This window comes from Bos grunniens, chromosome 29 (assembly GCF_055505025.1).
Source record: "Bos grunniens cultivar Pamir isolate PY7600 chromosome 29, Bosgru_T2T1.0, whole genome shotgun sequence".
Taxonomy (NCBI): Eukaryota; Metazoa; Chordata; class Mammalia; order Artiodactyla; family Bovidae; genus Bos; species Bos grunniens.
In genome coordinates, this window is record NC_141193.1 from 50442090 (window position 1) to 50465557 (window position 23468).

Here is a 23468-nt window from a genome sequence, read left to right on the forward strand (position 1 = left end):
TCGGACACGACTGAGCAACTTCACTTTCACTTTTCACTTTCATGCATTGGAGAAGGAAATGGCAACCCACTCCAGTGTTCTTTCCTGGAGAATCCCAGGGACGGGGGAGCCTGGTGGGCTGCCATCTATGGGGTTGCACAGAGTCAGACACGACTGAAGTGACTTAGCAGTAGCAGCAACAAGTTATAAGTCACAGAATAAAACAGGGATTCATGAATGCACACTCATAATAATAAAGAAATTAAGGAAAAAGGAAGGATTGATCTTATCATAGAATAACAGCTAATAAATATAAAGGGTTAATGGAACTAAACAAATTGGCAATTATAACAAGAACAATTGACTCAGCAAGATTCATCAACAGATGCTAAAACTAGTAGGCAAAAATTTCAGGACATGTAAAAAGTCTTGAACTATCTCCTATAAAATGCGTATTGATGACTTATAAGGTATAAAAGTCTTGTCGTTGTTCAGTCACTAAGTTGTGTCTGACTCGGCAACCCCGTGGACTGCAGCATGCCAGGCTTCCCTGTCCTCCACTATCTCCTGGAGTTTGCTCAAATTCACTTCCATTGAGCTAATGATGCCATCCAAACATCTCATCCTCTGTAAATCTCATCTTTTGCCTTCTATCTTTCCCAGCATCTGGGTCTTTTCCAATGAGTCAATTCTTTGCATCAGATGGCCAAATTATTGGAGCTTCAGCTTCAGCTCCAGTCCTTCCAGTGAATATTCAGGGCTGATTTCTTTTAGGATTCACTGGTTTGATCACCTTGCTGTCCAAGGGACTCTCAAGAGTCTTCTCCAGCACTACACTTCAAAAGCATCAGTTCTTCAGTGCTCAGTCCTCTGTATGGTCCAACTCTCACATCTGTACATAACTACTGGAAAAAGTAGAGAATTTTGGTTAGACACTGTCTTAATGCATGATAACAGAATGGAACATCTCTTTTATCATCTCTAGTGATCAGACAAATCACCACCACATGCCTCTTGATATGATTCACTGAGAAGAACACAGCATCACTTCTGTGGTATTCCTGCCACAAAGTGTATAAACTAAATCTAAGCATAAGCAAGTATCAGACAAACCTCAAATGCAAGACATTCTAAAAAGTAACCAGCCTGTACTGCTAAAAAAAAAATTACACTACAGTCATGGAATACCAAATAAAGATGGAGGGAGCTTCCCTGGTGGCTCAGTAGTAAAGAATCTATCTGCCAATGTGGTAGACATGAGTTCGATCTGTGATCTAGGAGAATCCCACATGCCACAAAGCAACTAAGCCCTCGCTCCACAGCTACTGAGTCCAGAACTCTGGAGCCCCTGAGCTGCTGCAAAAGATTAGCATGATGCAGCAAAGATTCCATGGGCTGCAGCTAAGACCTGGCACAGCCAAATAAATGAATAAAAAGCCATAATTACAGAGAGCAAAGGATGAGGCAGATGTGGTAAAACGTTAATCCCACATGAGGGAAAAGGGGTTAGAGAATGGAGCGTGGAGACTATACAGAATTTATTTTACTATTCTTGCCACTCTTCTGTAAACTTGAAATAATTTCTGCAAAATTATATTAAAGAATTATATTTTAATCAAATGATGTTCAGTCAGATTGTGGCTCCCCTCCTTTTCTGCTGGCTCTACTGTGAGTCAACCCCTTTCACCTTCCACAGAGTTGGAGAAATACTGAAAATCCACGTCTCTTTTGTCTCCTGCATTGACAGGTGGGTTCTTTACCACTAGCACCACCTGGGAAGCCCAAAGGAAAGACAGGAACACAGGTCTCCATTTGTGATCCCACGTAACTCAAGGCAGTCTCTGGATTCTTGCCACCTCCTCCTGCCTGTGGAGAAGTGAAGAAGCTTCTTTTTCACTCTTCTCCTCAGAAAGCTGAGCTTTTCCAGGGAAATACTTTTCTGTTTGTTTTGTTATGAGCAAAGTAGGTAGCAAAACACTGATAAAGTAGTGTCTGACGTGCATTACTAGAAATTAAATGTGATTTCTTTAAAATGCTAAGTCATTAGTTTTTTAAAAAAAAATATTAAGCATTGAACCTCTAAAAATTAGTCTTAAATAATTCAACTTAAAAACCAGGATCAGGGGTCACATGAAAGCAGTTCTTTTACTACCTCTGTTTTGGTACAAATGAGCTTATCTGCAAACAGATTCACAGCCTTAGAGATCAAACTGCTGGTTACCAGAGGGGAAAGCTGGAGGGAGAAGGGAGAGTTAGGGGGTTTGGGGCGGACATGTGCACTCTGCTGCGTTTAACACGCGCAGCCAGCAGCCCTACCGGGCAGCACAAGGAGCCCTGCTCAGTGTTCCAGGGCAGCCAGGGTGGGAGGGGAGTCTGGGGAGAATGGATACATGTCCATGTGTGGCTGAGTCCCTTCGCTCTTCACCTGAAATTATCACAGCATTGCAAATTGGCTATACCCCAATACAACATAAAAAGGTTTTAAAAATAAATAGAATAGATAACCAAGTCCCTACTGTATAGCACAAGGAACTCTGTTCAGTATTATGTAACAACCTAAATGCAAAAAGAATTTGGATAAGAATAGATACATGAATCACTTTGCTGTATACCTGAAACTGACACAATATTGTTAATCAACACTCCAATATAAAATAAGCAGCTAAAACTAAAATAAAATTACCTCCCTTTCCCCTCTCTTCCTTCCTTCGTTCTTTCCATCCTTTCTTTCTTCTTTTCTCCCTCCCTTTCTTCCTCGCTGCCACTATCCCCTCCTTCCTTACTTTCTGGTGGCAAATAAGCACTGTGTGTGTGTAACCTCCCCAGGCAGACTGCCTGAGGTAGGGATTCGGGTTCACAATGTTGTCCCCCACAACACCTACCAGCAGTTCTAGCCTTTCCCATGGGTGACAACAGAGGTCCCTGGCGGTGCTGAGAAGGACAATGAGTCCCTTCCAGAGATTCATCTGAACCGTCACCATCGCTGATCTGAGAGTCAGGGTGGAACCAATCCTGACCAAGAGCCCACGCTGCTCCGATGGAAGCAAAGTTCGCCTCCACCACTTCCGACGTCACAGAGCAGTTTACTGCGGAAGGCAGGGATGTGAGGAGCTGGCTGTGAACCCACTTAGCAACATTTTTCTCTTGGGCTATTCAGTGTCAAAAGCTCTCAGCCTGACATTTTCAAGGGCCCTGCTGTGTTTTTCCTTAGGGAAGATTAATAATGCCAATCAGGATTTTCTATGCCTGTTTATTTGTTGTCAGGTAAGTTCCATCTTTTCCTTAAACTCTGCAAGAAGAAAGTTCAGGGCTGGTTATGTGAGTAATTCATTAACAGAGTCTGCTGCACCGTAAGTGCAATGGTGAGGAAACCACTAGTCACCACCCGTCACCTAAGGGGACCGGGGAGGCCTGCAGACCTGAACGCAGGCTCTCAGATTCTGTCAGAGCCTCTGGCCTTGGGCATGAGCATCAGGGGTAGTGTTTCCAGGGAAACAAAACACACACTAACAAAATGTATGTGAACTATCTTAAAATCATAAATACATATATTAAATCAACTTAATTTTTTTCAATATTTAAAATAAACTTTTCTCTGCTTTTTGGTAACTTCCTAGTGGCATTGCACCACAGTGGTTTTGCAGATGAATGGACCTCAGGTAAATGTTGCTCAAGGAGCAGAAAGAAGCCCCCTTTCCTTTGCTCCAATGTTTCTTCTTTCTCCACCAAGAGACTGTACTCAAATTGACCAACAATTAATATTTTTAATTGAGGTATAATGTATATACAGTAAAACCAAAAATTCAAAATTTTAATTATTAATTGTATTAACTAAATAAATAATATTAAGTAATTCTATTTGAATGATATTAAAGTATATCAATAAAAAGGGATACATCTAGGCATATTGGAATTTACCATCTCAAATTCTATCACTTTGTTGTCTCAAGACTTCTCCTTTTCCCTAAAATGTATACACATTAACTGGTATTTTTTTGCAAAAACAGTGTACTCTAAATTATCACTTTATGGAAAATAACAAAGCAAAAAGTGTGGCATATAACCCTTTCAGTGCACCCTAGGGATTTAATTTTAAGCATTTATGCAGGTGTTTTACAACTATTCTGCTGCTGCTAAGTCGCTTCAGTCGTGTCCGACTCTGTGTGACCCCATAGACGGCAGCCCACCAGGCTCCCCCATCCCTGGGATTCTCCAGGCAAGAGTACTGGAGTGGGGTGCCATTGCCTTCTCCACAACTATTCTAAATGTGTCTAAATTTTCAAAACTTCTGTATTAAAATTGTTCCCCTCTGTCACCTTTTTGAAGCTGGTTTTTCAGTGAGTTCAGTCACTCAGTCGTGTCCGGCTCTTTGCAACCCCATGGACTGTAGCACGCCAGGCTTCCCTGTCCATCACCATCTCCTAGAGCTTGCTCAAACTCATGTCCATCGAGTCAGTGATGCCATCCAACCATCTCATCCTCTATCGTCCCCTTCTCCTCCTGGCTTCAATCTTTCCCAGCATCAGGGTCTTTTCCAATGAGTCAGTTCTTTGCATCAGGTAGACAAAGTATTGGAGTTTCAGCTTTAGCATCAGTCCTTCCAATGAATATTCAGGACTGATTTCCTTTAGGATAGACTGGTTGGATCTCCTTGAAGTCCAAGGGACTCTCAAAAGTCTTCTCCTGCACCACAGTTCAAAAGCATCAATTCTTCAGCTTTCTTTATAGTCCAACTGTCACATCCATACATGACTGCTGGAAAAACCAAAGCTTTGACTAGATGGACCTTTGTTGGCAAAGTAATGTCCCTGCTTTTTAATATGCTGTTTAGATTGATCATAACTCTTTATTCCAAGGCGCAAGCATCTTTTAATTTCATGGCTGCAGTCACCAACTGCAGTGATTTTGGAGCCCAAAAAATAAAGTCTCTCACTGTTTCCATGTTTCCTCATCTATTTGACATGAAGTGATGGGACCAGATGCCATGATCTTAGTTTTCAGAATGTTGAGTTTTAAGCCAACTTTTTCACTCTCCTCTTTCACTTTCATCAAGAGGCTCTTTAGTTCTTCTTTGTGTTCTGCCATAAGCGTGGCATCATCTGCATATCTGAGCTTATTGATATATCTCCCAGCAATATTGATTCCAGCTTGTGCTTCATCTAGCCCAGCATATGCACGATGTACTCTGCATATAAGTTAAATAAGCAGGGTGACAATTATATAGCAGAACAACTATACCTAGTAAATTCTCACACTGTTAAGAAAGTTCTAGGATGAAAAACAGGTCTCCCAACCTGGGGATCTGGCAAAGGGACTGGGAACCCCCAGGGAATTTGACTTTGGAGACCAGTGGGATTTGATTACAGAACTTCCACAAGACTGGGGAAACAGCCTCTTGGAAGACACACACAAAACCTTGTGTGCACCAGGACCCAGGAGAAAGGAGCAGCGACCCCACAAGAGACTGAGCCAGACTTCTCTGTGAGTGCCCAAGAGTCTCCAGTGCAGGCGTGGGTCGGTGGTGGCCTGTTGCAGGGTCGGGTGTGGCACTGTATGCACAGGACCTTTTGAAGGAGGTGGCCATTACCCCCACCATCAGGTCAAACAACAGGGAGGAAACACAGCCCCACCCATCAACAGAAAATTGGATTAAAGATTTACTGGCTATGTTTAGTATAGCCATTTAAAGCAACTTTTAATTACATACTGCCAATCAAATGCTTGGCACCATGCTGTGTTTTATCCCAGGGAAGACACCAGTCTTTAATTACCGTTGCATTGTTTCTAATTCCACTTCCAAAGTATATCCACATCTGGGGTGACAAGATGTTAAAAAAAAATAATCCTACATTTCACATTTTGCACTTACAATTGAAACTGCACAGGACACAATGGTAATCAGACTGTACTGTTTCAATCCTAAGCATAACGGTAGTGGGAGATGGGGCTCCTAATGGAAAGAATTAATCATGGGCTTGCTTGATATTCGTGAAAGGAGGAGATAATGTTGCTGCAGAGCAACACCCTTGTGAGGCAGCCCAGCCTCTGGCTGTGAAACCCATTCCCGTGGGATTTCTTTCCAACACGCCAGAAAGCTGCTTTACTCTTTAAACATGAAGCATTGTGCTTGCAGTATCCAAGGTAGGCACGTTCTCCTACTGAGGTACTAAAGCAGACAATGATAAGAACCTGGTTGTTAATGCCAGGCTGATGTCAGCTCTGAAATCCCTTTTCACTTGGTTGAGCCATTTTGTCCTCTGAATCACTTTGTTCTATTCAGCCAAATTTGTTCCAGCTCCTAAGAATGCGCAGCACATCTGATCTGTACTTTTCCCCAGGGGCTTCTTGTCAGAAGCAATGGCCCAGTGCAACAGACATGTTATTCCACAGCCAAACTCACATGGCCCTGGAACAGCCCAGTAGTTCCTCTCCACGCAGCTCCAGGCTCACTTTTCCAGCTGCCCCACAAGCTCTGAGATTTCCCAGCCTGATGTGGGGAGTATGTCCACCCCCACCATACAGAGTCCCCTGGCCCCCAGACTTTCCTCTTTGCCTGAAAGAACCAGCAAGATACTGGTTTTCAAAAGTTTTGCATAATGTAGTCATACCATTTGAGGAGCCATTCAGTAAAAGTCTCCTGTCACAAATAGAAGTAAGTGAACCAGAGAAAATAACTCTCAGAATGAAGATCTATTAGATCAAGACAGAGTTGAGAAAAAGGAAAGCTTCCACATTCTTATTGTTGTTCACTCTCTTAGTTGTGTCTGAGTCTTTGCAGCAAATCAGGCTTCCCTGTCCTTCACTATCTCCCGGAGTTTGTTCAAACTCAAGTCCACTGAGTCAACCATGCCATCCAACCATCTCATCATCTGTTTCCCCCTTCTCCTTCTGTCCTCAATTTTTCCCAGCAATCTAATTTACACATACAGACACACACGACAGATTTGGGACACTGTACAGTCTGCAGTGTGGGGTGTAATCCAAGTCTGGGGAAGTCCCCAAACTTCTACCATCAGTCTCAAACTCATGTTAATTGCTTTACCAATTAACATCACCAGATGCAAACAGTCAGTCTCAAATTATCTTCTGGATCCCAGCTTTGGGCCACAGTTGCATTCTCTAGGCTTCCTGATTTGAGGCAGATCCTAGGACCCCTGTGAATCCTCCATTCAGTCCACTTATATCACTTAATCTCACTGCTTTTGTTAGTTTCCTAGGGCTGCTGTACCAAATTATCAGAAATTGATGCCTAAAAACAATAGAAATTTGTTCTCTCATAGTTCTGAAATTCAGAAGCCCCAAATCAAGGTGTGGGCAGGGACATACTTTCTCAAGAGGCTCTCAGAAATGACCCAGTCCTTGCTTGTCCAGCTTCTGGTGGCTGCTGGCACTCCTTGGCTTGTAGCCACATCATTGTAATTGGTGGCTCTGTGGCCACCTTGCTTTCTCTTTTTATCTGTGTCAAACCTCCTTCTGCCTCCCTCTTGCATGCTGCTGCTGCTAAGTCGCTTCAGTTGTGTCCGACTCTGTGTGACCCCATAGACAGCAGCCCACCAGGCTCCCCCATCCCTGTGATTCTCCAGGCAAGAACACTGGAGTGGGTTGCCATTTCCTTCTCCAATGCATGAAAGTGAAAAGTGAAAGTGAAGCTGCTCAGGTGTGTCCGACTCATAGCGACCCCATGGACTGCACCCTACCAGGCTCCTCCATCCATGGGATTTTCCAGGCAAGAGTACTGGAGTGGCTTGCCATTGCCTTCTCTGCTCTTGCATGCTAAGTGGCTCCAATCGTGTCCCACTCTCTGTGATCCTGTGGAATGTAACCTACCAGCCTCCTCTGTCCATGGGATTCTCCAGGCAAGAATACTAGAGTGGGTTGCTATTTCTTTCTCCAGAGGATCTTCCCAACCCAGGGATCCAGCCCTCATCTCTTATGTCCCCTCCATGAGCAAGCAGGTTCTTTTTTTTTTTTTTTTTTTTGCAAGTTAAATTTTCTTTGAGGCAAAATGTGGACTGCAGCCCAGGAAGCAGCACTGCAGATGCTCTGAGAGACTTCGCCAAGGATGCAGTGGGGAAAGGTCAATAGATAAGGTTTTGGTGAAAGCGGAGTTCAGTACCATTAAGCACTCAGTTTACAAAAGTTTTTCTGCCAGTCACAAGGATCTGAAGTCACCATGAAGGGGTTTAGTGCTTCTCTAAATATGAGGAGATGCAAGGACTGAGATCATAAAACCTGTTCCTGAAAACATTCAGCTATCTCAAGACCCGTCCCACCAGATTCGCTGGAGCACAGAGTGCCTCACTCCACCCTGAACCCCCTCGGGGGTGTTGAGAGTCAGCAGCTGCAGCGGCGCGGGGTTCAGTCTCTGCAGAGGCAGATGGCTAACGTTCTTGCTCAGTCGTTGGCGATGCGCTTGGCAAGTGCGAATTTGTTGTCGACAGCGCCTCCTTGTGGTCAAAAATCCGACCACACTTTGGGGGTATTTCCTGACCATTTTGTCCCACATTACCAGGAAGACATTCTCAGTTCTGAAAAAGGTTTTTGTTGATAAGCCACTCTATGGGCAGGCGGGTTCTTTACCACTAGGGCCACCTGGGAAGCCCCCTCTTCTTATAAGAATATAAATGATTTCATTTAGTCCCCACCCAGATGATCCAGGGTAATCTTCCCATTTTGAGATCCTTAATTTAATCCTATCTGCAAAGTTCTTTTGTTCTTTCATTTTTTTCTTTGTGCCAGAAAAGGTAACATTCATAGGCTCCACAGATTAAAACAAGGATATTGGGAGACCATTACTCAGCCTATCACACTGCTGCTGATTGCTAAAGCATTTCTCGTCTGTCATTTGAAGGCAGAGGCTGCTTAAGAGAGGAGAGCTGGGCACTGCATGCCAGTTTGGAACACCTTGTAGGGCATCCCAGGGCTTTCAGGTGGTGTCAGTGGTGAAGAACCTGCGTGCCAATGAAGGAGACATAGGAGAAGCAGGTTCAGTCTGTTCACAGAGCAGCAGAGGAGATGCAGACCTACAGAACAGACTCACAGACAAGGGTGGGGAACAAGAGGGAGGGGGAAGATGAATGGAGAGCAGCGTGGACGCGTGGTGACTAACACGTGTAAATAGACAGCCAATGAGAATTTGCTGTATGACTCAGGGAACTCACACTGGGGCTCTGTAATCACCTAGAGAGGTGGGAACGGCTGGGAGGTGGGAGGGAGATCCAAGAGGGAAGGGAGATATGTACACCTATGGTTAATTCATGTTGCTATATGACAAATCAAACCAGTATTATAAAGCAATGATCCATCAACTAAAAAATATTAAAAAGGAAAAAAAAAAAAAGAGAGAGACACAAATTCAGTCCCTGGGTTGAGAAGATCCCCTGGAGGAGGGAATGGCATCCCATATTCTTGCCTGGAGAATCCCGTGGAGAGAGGAGCCTCGTGGGCCACAGTCCATAGGGTCACAAAGAACTGGACCTGAGCGAGGTGACTTGGCACAGACATGCTTGCTTAGGGCGCCCAGGGTCCTAGAGCCTTCCTTGATTTAAACTACAGAATAAGGCAGAATACTTACTCCAGTTATGTTGAGAACCTCCAGACACTGGAAGTAAATTACAGGAGGTTTTCAAGCTACCTTAAATTCCCTTTAGGAAGAGCCATACAGAGCTATTTAAATTTGGCCTGTGTTTGATTCAAACAAACATCCCATGGGCAGCGTTTATATTGAAAGTTGTACAGAAAGTGTACCATACTGTTTGACCATCTCTCAGGTCACTCTTTGTTTGAGACAATAGTGCATTGTACAGGGAGGGCTTCCACAGCCTTTCAAGGGCTGGACCAGAGGTTAGTGACATTAGAGTGTTTAGGTTCGAGTCTTGAATCGTTTCTAGCATGACCTTAACCTCAAATCCACTCTGACCTATCACCCCGTTGCTGGCCTGTGCCAACCAAATATACCAGATAATTATGCAATATTGGACTTCGTCTCAAGTGAGTACACACATTTAACTTACCTAAGAGAGAACAGCAACGCAGCTAGGAAAGGAGAAACACCAGACCTCGGCTCTGGCTCCAGATTTAATGGACACTGTGTAAGTAGTGAGAAAAGCAATATGAGAGAAATAAAACCCGGGGACCATGAAGCCCTGCTAGTAAGCTGCTGAGACATTGAAAGCTTTCTTCAAGAAACGTCAACGTCTGCGGGTTTGGCTTACAACTTCTCCCCACCTTTACCATTACAGTCAAGTTCGCTGTGTATCAACTCTGAATGCACTCATATTGCAAAATGTCCGATAATAATTATGTCCCTGAGCTGCTAATTGATTGTGAAATGCTTTAAGAGCTTTATAACAGAAGGAAGGTATAATTAGTTATTATTAGATCATGCAATTAATTAACTTTAAAGGGCAAACAAAACCTCGATGGCTCCTGTGTCTACATACAGTGAAAAAACAGACTTATCAGGCCACTATTCTCTGCTATTAGCAATGTTACCACCTTACCAGAATGGAAAGTAAATATTTTGTCACAACATGAAGTTTTGTAAATATTGTTATGAGTAGAGATTTAAGTGTTTATTTAGATAGGATGCTTCATCGAAAATACAATTTGGTCATCGGATCTCCTGGTTCAGTTCAGTTCAGTTCAATCACTCAGTCGTGTCCGACTCTTTGTGACCCATGGACTGCAGCACACCAGGCTTCCCTGTCCATCACCAACTCCTGGAGCTTGCTCAAACTCATGTCCATCGAGTTGGTGATACCACCAAACCATCTCATCCTCTGTCGTCCCCTTCTCCTCCTGCCTTCAATCTTTCCCAGCATCAGGGTCTTTTCCAATGAGTCAGGTCTTCACATCAGGTGGCCAAAGTATTGGAGCTTCAGCTTCAGCATCAGTCCTTCCAATGAATATTCAGGACTGATTTCCTTTAGGATGGACTGGTTGGATCTCCTTGCAGTCCAAGGGACTCTCAAGAGTCTTCTCCAACACCACAGTTCAAAAGCATCAATTCTTCAGCTTTCTTTATGGTCCAACTCTCACATCCATACATGACTACCAGAAAAACTCGATCTCCTAACAAGCACTCAAATATAAATGCTACACAGCATACAGTTAAAGGAAGAAGGGAATTCATGAGTTCAACACTGTTAGAAGCCCATCAGAAGGGTTCCATATCTGTATATAGAAAAAAAGGTCCAATAAGAAAGCTTAAAGAGAAATATGTAGCTGGTACTTACACAATTTTTCCTGTATGAGTTAATATTAATATCATCCCCTTTTCTATATTTGGAAACATCTTCATAGTTCCTCTGGGAACCATCAGCCTTCAGCTACAGGCTAGCAGAGAGCAACAGAGGGTGAGATGGTTGGATGACGTCACTGATTCAATGGACATGAACTTGAGCAAACTCCAGGAGATGGCGACCCGGCATGCTGCAGTTCATGGGGTCGAAAAGAGTAGGACACAACTTGGCTGAACAAATTGAAAAGAGGGCTTCCCAGATGGTTAGGTGGTAAAGAGTCTGCCTGCCAGTACAGGAAGAGTGGACTTGATCCCTGGGTCCGGAAGCTCCCCTGGAGAATGTAATGTCGACCCACTCCAGTATTCTTGCCTGGGAAATCCCTTGGACACAGAGCCTGGTGGGTTACAGTCCACGGGGCGGCTAAAGAGTCTGACATGACTTGACTAAACAGCAACAGCACAACAAATTGAAAAAGGTTCCCAAGAAACAAAACTAGAAATTAAAATCTGGGGCCTGTGATTAGTTATCTTATTGACTAGACAGGAAGTTTGCTGAATGTGTTTCTATTCTATTTACTGGGGAATTATCTGGATTCTTTGCCGGTGATAGTTGCCCGATTCCACCACCCTAAAGTGGGAGATGGGTCGGGTTATATGGTCATGGGTGGAGCTGGTCTTGGAGCCCCACGGGCAGGGACTCTGACCCTCCAATCTGCTCTGCTCCTCTTTGCATCTTGGTCTCATTAATTTATTGTGAGGGGGATTCCTCCACTCCGCAGGGACATGGCACAGGCTGTTCAGGGCCTCCAGACTTCAGACTTCATGATCTAAAGGAAGGAGGACTCTTGCTCTCAGATGGATTTGAAAAATGCCAGGGAAGGAGTCTTGTTGGCTGAGTTTGAGTTAAATGACCCTACATGGACCATTCTCTGACGACAGGGGCATGGTATATATAACTGATCCCCTACTAAGTCATGTGCTTATTATAGTCTCCATGATTGGTAGGGCCAGATCTTTATTTTAAAATAAATAATTAATAATAATAATGAAGAAAGATAGCACAGCTACAGTGACACCCTCCCCCTCACCCAGTTAGGACCACTGTATCACCTTCACACACAGACAGGCAGACATCCTTGTTTGCAATGCCAAGGGAATGGTCTTTGATCTCAGACAGAACAGCATTTGAATCATACCTCTAAATAGTTTCACGCGTGTGTGCTCAGTCGTGTCCAATGCTTTGCGATCCCATGGACTGCAGCCAGCCATCCTCTTCTGTCCATGGGATTTCCCAGGCAAGAATACTGGAGCGGGTTGCTGTGGCCTACTCCAGGGGCTCGGACCCATGTCTCTTGTGCCTTCTGCTTTGGCAGGTGGATTCTTTACCACTTGCACCACCTGGGAATCCCTCCTGTTAAATAGTTGCATAACCTTAAATAGATTACTAATCCATTCAGACTGGTTTCAAATTGGGAAAAGAGTACATCAAGGCTGTATGTTGTCACCCTGCTTATTTAACTTATATGCAGAGTACATCATGCAAAATGCCGGGCTGGATGAAGCACAAGTTGGAATCAAGATTGCCGGGAGAAATATTAATAACCTCAGATATGCAGATAACACCACCCTTATGGCAGAAAGCAAAGTATAAAGAGCCTCTTGATGAAAGTGTAAGAGGAGAGTGAAAAAGTTGGCTTAAAAATTAACATTCAGAAAACTAAGATCATGGCATCCGGTCCCATCACTTTATGGCAAATAGATGGGGAAACAATAGAAACAGTGACAGACTTTATCTTGGAAGGCTCCAAAATCACCACAGATGGTGACTGCAGCCATGAAATTAAAAGACGCTTGCTCCTTGGAAGAAAAATTATGACCAACCTAGACAGCATACAAAGGTCCGTTTAGTCAAAGCTATGATTTTTCCAGTAGTAATGTATGGATGTGAGAGTTGGACTATAAAGAAAGCTGAAGAATTGATGGCTTTGAACTGTGGTGTTGGAGAAGACTCTTGAGTGTCCCTTGGACAGCAAGGAGATCCAACCAGTCAATCCTCAAGGAGATCGGTCCTGGGTGTTCATTGGAAGGACTGATGCTGAAGCTGAAACTCCAATACTTTGGTTACCTGATGTGAAGAACTGACTTATTGGAGAAGCCCCTGATGCTGGGAAAGATTGATGGCAAGAGGAGAAGGGGATGACAGAGGATGAGATGGTTGGATGGCATCACTGACGCGATGGACATGAGTTTGAGCAAGCTCTGGGAGTTGGTGACGGACAAGAAAGCCTGGCGAGCTGCCGTCTATGGGGTCACAAAGACTGCGACATGACTGAGTGACTGAACTGAACTGATCTGCACTGAACCCATTCAAAACCTTAGTTTTCTCACATTAAGAAAAATCAGGGGACTTCCCATGTGGTTCAGTGGTTAAGAACCCACCTGCCAATATAGGGGACACAAGTTTGATCCATGGTTGGGGAACTAAGATCCAACTTGCAGTGGAGCAACTAAGACCCAACACAGCCAAAATTAATTAATAAAAAAAAAATCAGGGATTATAATTCCTGCTGTATACTATATGATGATTAAATTAAATAATACCTGTGAAACAAGTATCAGGTGCCCAGTAACTATTTGTTGAATGAACGAGTATCAGGAAGGGATCAGACACTAGGACTTAACAGGCAAAATAGGAAAAAGACAGAGACCTCATTCCTGCCCTCAGGCAAACTGGTCAAAACTACTTTTCATTCCGGGCAAGACTTTAAACAGCTGTGAGACCTCAAATCCTTCCGGTATTTTCAAACTCCACGTGACCCACCATGATGTTGTCCACACCCTGGGGCTGGATTCCAGCCGGGCCGCCTGGACCTGGTCTAGACAGCTGTTAGTTCCCTGCTCCAGGTCCCTCGGTTCTCAGCAGAGTGAACAGCTAACTATGCGCCGGGTGTTACCTGCAATATTTGGGTACGTTATCTTCCTCCCCACGACTCTGTAAGTTGTCCCCATTCCACAGAGAGGAGAGTGGAAGCCCAGAGAAACTCTGTCATTAGATCAGATGATACAGCCAGAAGGAAGCAGAGTCAGGGTTCAAACCCAGATCCATCTGACCCTGGAGCCACCCTTCAACACTCCCTGATGTGGCCTCCAGCGCCTGAATCAGTCTTCCAACCCACGGTGCCTGCCTTTGCTCCTCTGCTAGCCTTCACCTCTCAGGGCTGGCTCTCAGCCCCTTTCCATTGACAGAACTCCCAGCCCTAAGCCCAGGGTACAGCTGTCACCACCCAAGCCCGGGGTACAGCCATCACCACCTAAGCCCGGGGTACAGCCGTCACCACCTGGGCCCGGGGTACAGCCATCACCACCTAGGCCCGGGATACAGCCGTCACACCTAAGCCCAGGGTACAGCCGTCACCACCTGGGCCCAGGGTACAGCCGTCACCACCTGGGCCCGGGGTACAGCCATCACCACCTAGGCCCGGGGTACAGCCGTCACACCTAAGCCCAGGGTACAGCCATCACCACCTAGGCCCGGGGTACAGCCGTCACACCTAAGCCCAGGGTACAGCTGTCACCACCTAGGCCCGGGGTACAGCCATCACCACCTGGGCCCGGGGTACAGCCATCACCACCTAGGCCCGGGGTACAGCCGTCACCACCTGGGCCCAGGGTACAGCTGTCACCAGCTGGGATGCCACACGAATCACAGGACACCAACTTCTCTCACCTCTTGACATGATGTAGCAGATGGGATGGGATTCTTCCAGTCCTCACCACTCGTTCTGGTCAAGAAGGGGCTTCCTCAGTGATAGCCTTTGAATAAGCTCCTGCTTCCCCTTCCATTTGAAGAATGCATTTTTCTTCAGTCAGAGGGGGAAAGAACGTGTTCTGTCATGGGCTGTAATGGAACATACCCGACCCCCACCACGTGCCAGGATCCTACGTTGAAGTCCTAATGCCCAGTATCTCAGAATATACTTGCAAATAGAGCCTCTATATAAGTAATTAAGTTTAAATGAGGAGGCGACATACATATACCTATGGCTGATTCATATTGTTGTTTGGCAGAAACCAACGCAATACTGTAAAGCAATTATTCTTCAGTTAAAATTAAATATTTTTTTTAAGTTTAAATGAGGCTCCCAGCATGAGGCCTGATGCAATATGACTGCTGCTGCTGCTGCTGCTAAGTTGCTTCAGTCACGTCCGACTCTGTGTGACCCCATAGACAGCAGCCCACCAGGCTCCCTCGTCCCTGGGATTCTCCAGGCAAGAACACTGGAGTGGCTTGCCATTTCCTTCTCCTCCAATATGACTAGAGTTATAAGAACAGGAAGACGTGGGCACAGGCACAGACGGAGGGACGGCCCTGCACAGATGCTGGGGGAAGACGGCCGTCCACAAGCCAGAGAGAGGCAGGGGACAGGTCCTTCCCTCACAGCTCTCAGCAGGAACCAACCCTGTGGACACCGTGGACTCCCAGTCTCCAGAATCAGGAGAAAATAAATTGCTCCTATTAACCATGCAGTCTGTGGGACTTGGTCAGGGCAGCCCTAGCAAATGAATACATCCTCCCACACTCACCCCCATCACCTGCAAACGAGCTTTTCCTGCCCTTCTCCTGAAAGAGGAATCCATTCAACAACCAGCTGCTGTGCAGAGGCCAGCAAGGCATCAGGGGCCACACTGCAAAGGGGAAGGATGTAAGGCAGGTGTTTGTTTGTTTGTTTTTCTTTAAACTCCCTTATTAACCGGCTAACATAACCAGGAATAGCCAACTCAAGGCGCACACACACAGATCATTACCCCTCACTCTCATGACCAGGATCAAGATCCATAATCAGCTGTTGCACTCTACACACTAAGCCCAGATCGTTGCCTCGGAATCTTTTTTAACACAGTGCTCTGTGAAATCACTACAAATAAGGTAAAATTGCCACTTGAGATGAAACTTACTTGCCATATGAGGCAGAAGCTGCTTATTGCCTATCCAATATATATCTTCTTCCTTACTGAGACAGCCTTGTTTTTATTCAATAAAAGCAATATTTTTTCACCTTCCCTTCTCTCTAATACTGGTCAGTGAGACATAATGAGAGAAACTGGTTGGACGATGCCTCATAAGGACAATTATCTGGAATTTGCTATTTTGCCATCCTTCCTGCTTTCTGGAATGAAACTGTGATGGCTGGAACTTTAGCAGCCATTATGATTTATGAGTTGACAATGAGGATAGACGCTAATACTAAAAGGAAAAGAGATAAAAAGGAATCTTTTCTCATGATGATTATACCAGCCTTTGATTGCCTACATCCAGACTCTTATCTGTTTAAACTATTATTTTTATTTTCTCAATGCATGCTGCCAGTCTTAAAATTTGACCTGAAACAGTGGTATTTTAGAGGCATTGTAGAACTGTTTACTCAGCACCGATTAGCAACTTCTTCTCATGTGTGTCCTCCTATTACATTCTATTTTAGAGGCTGGAAAGCAAAAAATATAAAGATCTATGTTCCTTCCTTGTAGCTGGAGTGACCATATGAAATGTCAGCCAGTTCTGACCATGAAAATCTAAGTAGAAGCCTGCTGGTGATTTTTGGAAAAGGCTCTTCCTTTTCCTCCCTCCTCTTTCTGTCCAGAATGCAAATATATGGCTGAGGGGCTCAGGAGCCAGTTCCAACCATGAAGCAATAAGCATGAGGACAAAAGATGCCAAGTTAGAGATGGTAGGATGGAAAAACAGGAAGGGCCCGGGTCCTCTGTATCATGGGCAATTACACAGGCCCTGGACTGCTTGTTGCTGAACCTCTAGTCATGTGGAAACAAAGGAGCCTTATTGGTTTAAGCCACTTTGGATGGGGTTGTTCTTATTTGTGGCTGAACATGTTCCTGACACTGTCTCTACTCTAGCCCTTCACATCTCAGTTGAGATATCACCTCCACTGGAATCACCCCAAACCTTAGGTTGTATTGATTTCCTAGGGCAGCCAGAGCAAATAATCACAAACTGAGAGTCTTAAACCAACATAAATTTATTCTCTCATAGCTCAAGAGGCCAGAAAATGAGGGTGTCTATGGGGCTGATTGATTCCCATTGACTCTCCTAGAGGCTCTGAAGGAGACACCATCCCCCAGGCCTCTCTTCCAGCTTCTGGCTGCTCTGGCAATCCTGATGTTCCTTGGCTAGAGCTGTATCATGCCAATTTCTGCTTCTGTTTTCACATGCCCTTCTTTCCTGTGAGTGTCTGTGTCCCTTCTCCTCTTCCTGTAAGGACACCAACCATTGGATTTAGCACTTACCCTAATCTAGTCTGACCTCATCTTAACTTGATCACATATGCAGAGAACCTATTTTCAAATAAGGTGACAGTCACACGTACTGGCTGTTAGGACATATCTCTCAGGGGGACACAAGTCAAACTACTACTGTGATGATAGTAATTGCTCCCTTGGGAACTCTTGGTATTATAATACCACATACCACACTCAACTCATTATATTGCAAACAGTCTTAAATTGGGGCTTCAGAACAGGTTCTAGGTCCAGAGACCTCACCAATCATTTTGATGCCCTAGCCCCATTTTAAACCTCTCAATGACTCCGCTTCTTTAATAGTAACAGGGAAATAAAAATACCCGCTCTGTCTATGGGCTTGATCTAAAAAGTCACTGAAACAATAGAGATGATGCAACTTTGAAAAACATAAAGATTTTTCAAGAAGTAAGACCTTCTGGACTTCCTCTCCTTCTTCAATAGCATCATCATTTATCTCTGGTTTTCAAATGTCTAAGGATGAAAAGGAGAACAGGAGTGAACTTGGGTAGCTGGAATTGATAAGTAAAAATAAGAAAAGGCTTAACTTGTTTTCCACTTGCAGAGGGTGTCCCCAAAGGCAGCTTGGAGAGGAGGTCAGAGGAAAGCAGCAGAGAAAACAGGCTGGAGCTCTGGCTGGATCAGGGCTGAGTCTGACGGATGTGCCCCTGGGACGGAAGGCTGATGGGCCAGCAGGCCCTTCACAAGCGTCCCAGGCAGTCTACATCCTCCAAATTCTCTCTCTCATACCCACCTGGACCTCACAGCCTCTCTTTCAATATTTATTTATTTCTTTATTTGGCTGCAGTTGGTCCAAGTTGTGGCGTGTGGGATCTAGTTCCCTGACCAGGGATCAAAGCCAGGGGCCCTGCATTGAGAACTCAGAGTCTTAGCCAGTGCACCACCAGCGAAGTCCCCTTGCTATCATTCTTCAGGGGTTCTAAAAACATTAACTTTTTAAAACAAAAGAAAAATATAGTAATTTAATAAAAGCACATGTTTTGAGTGAACTCCGGGAGTTGGTGATCGACAGGAGGCCTGGCGTGCTGCGATTCATGGGGTCGCAAAGAGTCGGACATGAACTGAGTGACTGAACTGAACTGAACCCTTATTTAGATTTAATGCATATTAATATTTCACCATATTTAGCCCCCTAAATATGATCACAGTTATGACACAAATCATAAAGGAACATTTGAAGACCTTTATGCACAATTCTATTTTCCTTCCTCGTTTCCATTGTTTTGAAGTCGGTCTGTATCCTCCTGTGCATATTTTATGTTTATCTACATCGGGCTACGGTTCAAGTGGTTGCGAGAGAGTTGGACAAGACTTAGCAACTAAACAACAACAACAAAAACAATATATGTAGGTAACTATATTGTTTTAAGTTCAATATCATTTCCTATGTTTAAAATTTTTCATAAAAGCCATAATTCCATTGTATATATTAAATTATTATTTATTTATTTTTAGCTGTACTGGGACTTTGTTGCTGTGTGTGGACTTTCTCTAGTTGCGGCAAGCAGGGGCCACTCTTTAGCTGCAGTGTGAGGGCTATCTCTTCTCAATAAGAGGTGGCTTCTCTTACCACAGAGCACAGGCTCTAGGGTGCACAGGCTTCAGTAGCTGCCGCACACGGGTTCAGGAGCTGCAGCTCACAGGCTTGGTTGCCCTGCGGCATGTGGAATCTTCCCAGATCAGGGATAGAACCCATGTCTCTTGCATTGGCAGGTGGATTCTTAACCACTGGACCACTAGGGAAGCCCTCCATACATGTTTTTTTTGCACCTGCTTTTTTCATTCACTATGATTTTAAGATTTATCTATGTGGCTAAATATAAATCTAGTTTATTCATTTTAACTGATAATATGATTACATTATATGAATAAACCACAACTTATTTTGCTACTTCCCTGCTGAGGAGCAATTAGACTCTTTCTAATTTTTTACATCACGCTGTTTCAATGAACAACCTTCTATTCCCCCTCATGCCTACATGAGTTTCTCTAGATCTACCAGTAACTCAAGTAGTGGGGTTATAAGGTATATACATCTTAAATTTTATAGACATTCTACACTTTAATGTCATTTGAATTAACCATTTTCTTCAATATGGTTTGAACTTTGTGTCTTTTTTAAGACATCCTTTTCTACACTTAATGTTCTGGAAACAGTCACATCTTTTTTTCCACCTGTTTACAAATAGGCCTCTTATCCACTTGGAATTTATTTTTGTGTATGTTGTGAAGTAGGGATCTAATTTTGTACTTCTCCATTCGAATGGCTGGTTATCTAGAGCCATCTTTGAAGGGTGCATTTCTTCTTCTTTGACTCACACTCTGCCCTGTTGCTATAACCTTTCTTCTACATGTGATTCTGTGTGTGGGCAGGGCTGAGCATCAGCTCTCTGCTCTGCCCGCTCTGTCTATTTTGGCACGAATACTACATTTTCAGGTTAAGATAGCTTCATAATAAGTCTTAATAGAGCAAGTACTTTCTAAATGCTTCAAAAATCTCTTGACTCTTCTAAGTGCCTTTTTAAGGGAAAAAAAAAAAAAACTTAGCTAGGTGATTGAAGGCTGACAGCTTAAAGGAATAACATGTTTGATGGAACAGGCTTACCTAAAAACTCTTCAGCACTTTTTGTCACTGAGCAGAAAGCACATTTGGATAGAATCTCATCATCACACACCTTCAGACAAGGAGAGGAGTTGGGGTGTCTGACTGGTGTGGCCTAGGCTGGCAAAGAGCCGAGGCGGGTGCTCCCGATGACGAGGGCAGGGGAGTGCCACTCAGAGGCAGCGGCCCCATCCTGCATCTCTGTGGCTCGCTGCACGGAGTCCCCATTTACAGACTCTCCATGCCCAGTTTTCTAATATGTAAGATGGATATAACAATACCACTCACTCAGAGTTGTTTTCTAGAAGATAGAGATAATGCGTCCAACACCCTGCCTGGCATACATGAAAGGAGATGCTTAATGAAGGGTAGTTTCACTTTTTATCATTATTAATTACCATCAGTTTATCCAGCACCCATTCAGCAATACTGACAACCCTCAACTTCCTAGAATATATTTTCAAGCATCAGTTCAGGGTGCATTTTACCACTGTGGCAGACATCTCCAAAGAAAGTTGCTCAGTTGTGTCCAACTCTTTGCAGCTCCAAGGACTGTAGTCCCCCAGGTTCCTCTGACCATGTATTTCTCCGGCAAGAACACTGGAGTGGATACCAAGGGATCTTCCAGACCCAGGGATCGAACCTGAGCCTCCTGCATTGCAGGCAGACTCTTTACCATCTGAGCCACTGAGGAAGACACCCTGTCCTAATTGTGCAAAGACTCTTCTCCCACCAAGAGGTGAAGTCAGCTTCCCTTTACCTTAAATCTGGGCTGGCGATGACACTTGCATTGACCAGCAGAATATGGTGGAAGTGATGACACTGGGCCAGTGCTGGGCCTTTCCCTTATGACTTTAAAAGGTCTGGCACTCTGCTTTCGTGCTTTTGGAAGCCAGCAGCCATGTTGTAAGGCAGTCCACACTGTCTTCCTGGAGGATGAGCCTGTGTGGAGAGACAGACTGCCAGGAGAACGGAGGTACCCCGGCTGACTGTCAGCACACCCTGACCCCAGACATGAGAGACAGAGGCCTTCGTGGACCTGTGAGCAGCGCATCTGCCAGCTGAATGCATTTGCTGAGTGACCCCGTGTGGGGCTGAAGAACTGCCCGGTCAGCCCATAGAATTGAGGAAAATAAGAAATATCAGTTGTTTTAAGCTTAAGTAAGTTTTAGGGTGCTTTGTTACCCAGCGGCTTGCTGTTGTTCAGTCGCTCAGTTGTGTCCAACTCTTTGCAGTCCCACGGCCTACAGCATGCCAGTGTGCCCTGTGCTTCACCATCTCCCAGAGTTTGCTCAAACTCATGTCCATTGAGTCAGTAATGCAGCAATAGATGACAAATAATCGTAGACACAACAGCTTAAATATGATGGTTACATTCCCCCAATACTAGCAGGAAAGGCTGCTTAATCCATAAACGTGATACATTTGCACTGAGAAATAATAGAAAATTGGACAAATGATTCCAGAATACCTAAAAAATCCAAGAGGGCCCTGGGTATTGACATGCAGATGAAGATAAGAACTCCCCATCAGAATCAGACAAACTAGAAAAGGGCTCACTGTCTACCTGAATTCCTATTCTTTCCCCAGGGGCAATCTGTTTTTCAAAAAGGAAAGAAGAGAGAATCGTTTAAAAAAAAAAACCTTCAGTTCCAATCACTCTTCAAACTTAGGCAGAATGACTTTCACAGCCTCAGTCAAGTTTGTCAAAAAGTAATTTTCTACCTAATTTACTTTCACAGGATGCAGAGCTTTTCGGAGGCCGGAGGAAAAATCCCTTTCTGACAAGGGTGAGAATGCAGCTAGCTTGCGTCCAAGGTTCCCCTCCTTCTGGCTACTTTGTGCGTGTCAGGGGTACCAAGGACAGGCCCCACTGAACCCAGTAGGTACCCTGCTCCTAGGCCGCCTGGAGAAACCCTCCGTGGCGGGACTGGGAATCTACTTTTGATTCCCTGCCATCGTTGGTCTGTTAGCCCCATGGTCACGATAGATTGGAACCAGAAATCCTGGTTTCTTGCATGCTGTTACATAGCTAAGAATATGAAGAAACTTGATGTGGTTTCTTGTTTACACAGGGGTCAAATAGAGGTGGAAGAAGCTGAAAACCAATTTTGACTTCAGCTTTACTAACTAATTTACAGCAATACAGGCAGATAAAAATCTTCCCAGAAAAGGAAAGCAGGCAGGTAAATTACTGTGGCTTTCTAAGTGATCTGTCATTTTTTACTTATCTCCCCTCTCTGTCTTTTTTCTTTTTAAAAGCTGCTCCTTTGCCTCATTATTTCTGGATATAAACGAAAGACTTTTTGTGAGTAAATGGCCCTGAGTGAATGACACCATTTCCCAGCACGATATCTCTGTTTGGTGTCCCCTCCCCATACTTGTACACCCCCAACCTTTTCCTTTGTTTCCCAAATCCAACTGCAGGCTGTCATGAAACATTAGTGATTTTTAATTACAGAGTCTAATTACCGTGATAGAAATGATCATGCAGAGAATAAGTCGGGCATGCATCAACACTCTCCAACCATTCCACTGGGCTTCTTTCCGTGCCTTCCTGGACTCCCTTATCTTCCATCAAGATGGCCGAATCCCCTTGCAACTTCTGGAATTAAGATGCGTAAACTGTGGGTCCATACAGTCAAAGCTCTGGTTTTTCCAGTAGTCATGTGTGAATGTGAGAGTTGGAGCATAAACAAGGCTGAATGTCGTAGAATTGATGCTTTCAAACTGTGGTGTTGGAGAAGACTCTTGAAAGTCCCTTGGACTGTGAGGAGATCAAACCAATCAGTCCTAAATGAAATCAATCCTAAATATTCATTGGAAGAACTGATGCTGAAGCTGAAGCTCCAATACTTTGGCCACCTGATGTGAAGACCTGACTCATTGAAAAAGACCCTGATGCTGGGAAAGATTGAAGGCAGGAAGAGAAGGGGGTGATAGAAGATGAGATGGTTGGATGGCATCACTGACTCAATGGGTATGAGCGTGAGCAAACTCCGGGAGATGGTGAAGGACAGGCAAGCCTGGTGTGCTGCGGTCCATGGGGTTTAAAAGAGTTGGACAGGACTGAGCGACTGAACAACAACAAACTATGGGTAGCTTTGACATAACAGAGAAGGAATGATCTTTGAGCCTCTAAACTCAACCTGATCTTGGGAAGACGTGCTAAGTCCCAGGTTGGTTTTGCCACAAAAAGAAACAAGGGGAGAGAATACCAGAGTTGAGAGGACAGAATGGGCCCCCTGAACTGCCTTTGGTCAGCACCTGTCACGGACTGGGCTGGACACTCCATCCATGTATTTTTCACAT